Genomic DNA, 4,600 nt, shown 5'->3' on the forward strand with positions numbered 1-4,600 from the left:
TCCTGATTTTAGGAGGAAAACTTTCAGCTTTTCACCCTTGAGTATGAGATTAGCTGTGGGCTCTTCATATGTGACCTTTACCACATTGAGGAAGTTCCATTCTATTCCTTGATTGTTCAACGTTTTCATCATGAAATAGTGTTCTGTGTATGTGTGCACGTGAAGCCGCTTCAGTCTTGTCAGACTCTTTGCTACCCTATAGATTGCGGCCTGCCAGCCAGGTTTCTCTGTCCATTGGATTCTCTACGAAAGAATACTGGAGTGGGTTGCCATGAGCTCCTCCAGGGAATCTTCCTAGATTTTGTTAAATGCTTTTTCTGCATCAATTGAGATGTGTTTTTTTCTTCCTGCATTCTATTAATGGGAATATTATATTGATACTTCTCCAAAGAAGACATGTAGATGGCCAAAAGGCACATGAAAAGATGTTCAACATCACTAATTATTAGAGAAATATCAATCAAAACTACAATAGGTAACACCTTACAGTGGTCAGAATGCCCATCATCAAAGTCTATAAACAGGGAATTCCCCAGTGGTCCAGTAGTTAGAACTCAGAAAGTTCACTGCTGGGTGCCTGAGTTTGATTCTTAGTCAGAGAACTAAGACCCTGCAAGGCCAGCAGCCCAGTGGTGGAAAAAAGTCTATGAATAATAAATTCTGGGGACAGTGTGGAGAAAAGAGAACCTTTGTATATTGTTGGTAGAAACATAAACTGGTACAATCACCATGGAGAACAGTATGCAGGTTGCTTAGAAACTAAAAACAGAGTTGGCATATGGTTCAGCAATCTTATTCCTGGGCATATACCCAGAAAAGACAAAAACTAGCTGGAAAAAATACACTCCAATGTTCATAGTAGCACTATTTACAATAGCCAAGATGTGGAAGCAATCCAAATATCCAACAACAGATGAGTGGATAAAGAAAATGTGGTGTGTGTGCATTGGAATACATACCAATGGAATATTACTCAGCAATAAAAAATAATGAAATAATTCCATTTGCAGCAACATAGATGAATCGACTTAGCAGCAGTAGCAGCATCAGATGAATCTAGAGATTATCATATTAAATGAAATACATCACACAAAAGCAAATATCACTCATATGTGGAATCTAAAAAGAAAAAATGACACAAATGAACTTATTTGCAAAACAGAAATAGAATCACAGAAGTAGAACACAAATTTAAGGTTACCAAAGAGGAAGGGGGAGGAGGAATAAACAGATAATTTTGGATTAATGAGTACACACTACTATATATAAAACAGATAAAGGCCTACTGTATAGCACAAGGAATATTTTATATCTTATAATAATGTATAATGGAAAATAATCTGAAAAAGTATACCTCAAGGCAATGGCAACCCACTCCAGTACTCTTGCCTGGAAAATCCCATGGATGGAGGAGCCTGGTGGGCTGCAGTCCATGGGGTTGTGACTGAGCAACTTCACTTTCACTTTCCACTTTCATGCATTGGAGAAGGCAATGGCACCCCACTCCAGTACTCTTGCCTGGAAAATTCCGTGGACGGAGGAGCCTGGTGGGCTGCAGTCCATGGGGTCGCGACTGAGTGACTTCACTTTCACTTTTCACTTTCATGCATTGGAGAAGGAAATGGCAACCCACTCCAGTGTTCTTGACTGGAGAATCCCAGGGAAGGTGGAGCCTGGTGGGCTGCTGTCTCTGGGGTCTCACAGAGTCGGACACGACTGAAGCGACTTAGCAGCAGCAGCATGTATGTGTGTATGTATATGTATACCTGGGCTTCCCCGTGACTCAGTGGTAAAAGAATCCACCTGCCAAGCAGGAGACATGCATTCAATCCCAGGAGAAGAAAAATTCCCTGGAGAAGGAAATGGCAACACACTCCAATATTCTTACCTGGGAAATCCCATGGACAGAGGAGCCTGGTGGGCTATAGTCCCTGGGGTCACAAAAGAGTTGGACATGGTTGGACATGACTTAGCAACTAAACAACAACAAATATGTATACCTATAACTGAACCACTTTGCTATATACCTGAAATATTATACATCAACTATACTTAAAAAAAAAAAAAAGTAGGATCTTCTGCAAAACAACTGACTAGACTCTTCAAAAAACACTGTAAATGGGAATTTCCTGGCAATACAGTGGTTGGGACCCCACACTTTCACTGCTCAGGGCACAGTTCAATCCCTGGTAGGGGAACAAAGATTCTGCAAGTCACACAGTGAGGGCCAAAAAAAAAAAAAAAAAGAATATAATGAAAATAATGGGGAAATTGATTCTGAAAAAGGTTTAATAACAATATAATGTGTAAACTTTGACTGGATTTTGCTTAGAAACATTTTGAACAAATGTGAAATGAAATACTCTGGTTACTAGATATTATGGATGTGTATTATTTTCACCAAGATGATAATGGTATTATGCTCATGTAACAGTTATCTTTTTCTTAAGAATTAAATGCAGACTTTTTTGGTAAAATATCATGCTTTCTACAAATTTTAAATAATTTAGTAAAAATTTGTATATGCTAAAATAATACATACCAAATATAGAAAAATATTAACACATTAAATTTAGGTGGAGGGAATATAGGTATTCACCATATTGTTTTTTCAATTCTATGTATTTTAGTGTTTTCATAATGAGGTGAAGTGAAATTCACTCAGCTGTGTCCAACTCTTTGTGACCCCATGGACTATCCTCCAGGCCAGAATACTGGAGTGGGTAGCCTTTCCCTTCTCCAGGGGATCTTCCAAACCCAGGGATTGAACCCAGGTCCCCTGCATTGCAGGCAGATTCATTAATAGCTGAGCCACAAGGGAAGCCCAAGGATACTGGAGTGGGTAGCCTATCCCTTCTCCAGCAGATCTTCCCCACCCAGGAATCAAACCGGGGTCTCCTGCATTGCAGGCAGATTCTTTACCAACTAAGCTATCAGGGATGGAAAGGGAGATAATTAGGAATATACTGTTTACTGTTTCATATACAGTTTCATAATGAAGGTCTGGAGAAGAAAGGGGAAATCTATGACTTCTCTCCCTTTAATGTTTCACAGCCTTGTCCTGGCAAAGGGGCTTGCCCCGTAAATGACTACTGGAAAAACAAAAGCAAACACATCACTTTGCAGACAAAGGTCTGTATAGACAAAGCTACGGTTTTTCCGGTAGTTATGTATGGCTGTGAGAGTTGGACCATAAAGAAGGTTGGGCTGAGCGCATAATTGATGCTTTCAAATTGTGGTGCTGGAAAAAACTCTTGGGAGTCCCTTGGACTGCAAGGAGATCAAACCAGTCAATCCTAAAGGAAACCAACTCTATTTATTGGAAGAACTGATGCAGAAGCTGACGCCCGGATACTTTCTTTGGCCACCTGATTTGAAGAGCCAACTCACTGGAAAAAAACCCTGATGCTGGGAAAGGTTGAAGGCAAAAAAGAAGAGGACAGCAGAGGATGAGATGGTTAGATAGCATCAGAGACTCATCACGGACATGATTTGCGCAAACTCCTGGACATAGTGAAGGGCAGGGAAGCCTGGCAGGCTTCAGTCCATGGGGTCAAAAGAGTGGGACACGACTTACCAACTGGACAACAACACGACTTCTCTTCAGGAAATACGCAAGTAAGAAAAAGAGTGAAGTGATATTTAAAGTACCTCAAGAGAAAAAAAAAATAGAATTTTGTGTTTGGCAAAATTATCCTTCAAAAGTGAAGGAGAAATACTTTCTCAGACAAAAACTGAGGGACTTGGTCACCAGTAGATGGGTCTCCAAAGAATAGTTAGAAAATTTTCAGAGGAGGGTGCAGAAAGAGTGGAAAGGCTGGAAAAAGTTTTCCGAAGGGTGGTCGCAAGAGGCTGCCATTACGGGACCTTACCAATTTCTGATGTTTGGGTTTCCGCATCGCAAAGTCCACAAGATGCCGCACAACCAGAGTACCTGTGCAGCCCAGTCTGCGTGTGCCGCTGGGTTAATTCTGACCGGAGCCTCAATGGGAGACGCGCAGGTTCCGGAAATATGGCTCACGCCTCTGGATCAAAGAAGAGAGCGGATGCCGGCTCCCTCTCTCCTGGGGCCCCGCCCACTGATACATTTCAGGAGCAAACCCCGTCCAGCCAGGGGTCTTTTGAAGGTGGTGAAAGAGCAACGTCTCACAGAAAGGGAGCTCTGAGGGGATGCTTGGAGCTTGGGAGAGACTCTATAAATGTCCCTAATCCAACTGGGGTTTCAGGGAGGATCGGGAGCTGAGTACTGAAAGAGTTATCTAGGCAAAGAGGAATGGGAAGAGCCTTCTGGGCAGAAATTGATGGAGAAAGATCTTGAGGTAGAAAAAAAGCTTAGCAGCAGACTTGTAGGCAGAGGCGGGTTTATAGTGAAGCTAATGAAGCTGAAGTTTCAGAACCTGTCATTTGCATTACTTTCAAGGCTCAGTACTAAGTTTTACATTATTTTTCTCAAAGAGGGACACTCGAATTGTGTAAGGTTTAGACCTCACAAAATGACTCCATATAGGGAGCCAGTGGAAAAGAGGAACATGATCAGATAATTGTTTATAAGAATGATTATCTGATAGGCGATAATCGGGATAGATAGGAGTAAAGTGGG

Source organism: Bos indicus x Bos taurus, chromosome 1, assembly GCF_003369695.1.
Source record: "Bos indicus x Bos taurus breed Angus x Brahman F1 hybrid chromosome 1, Bos_hybrid_MaternalHap_v2.0, whole genome shotgun sequence".
NCBI lineage: Eukaryota > Metazoa > Chordata > Mammalia > Artiodactyla > Bovidae > Bos > Bos indicus x Bos taurus.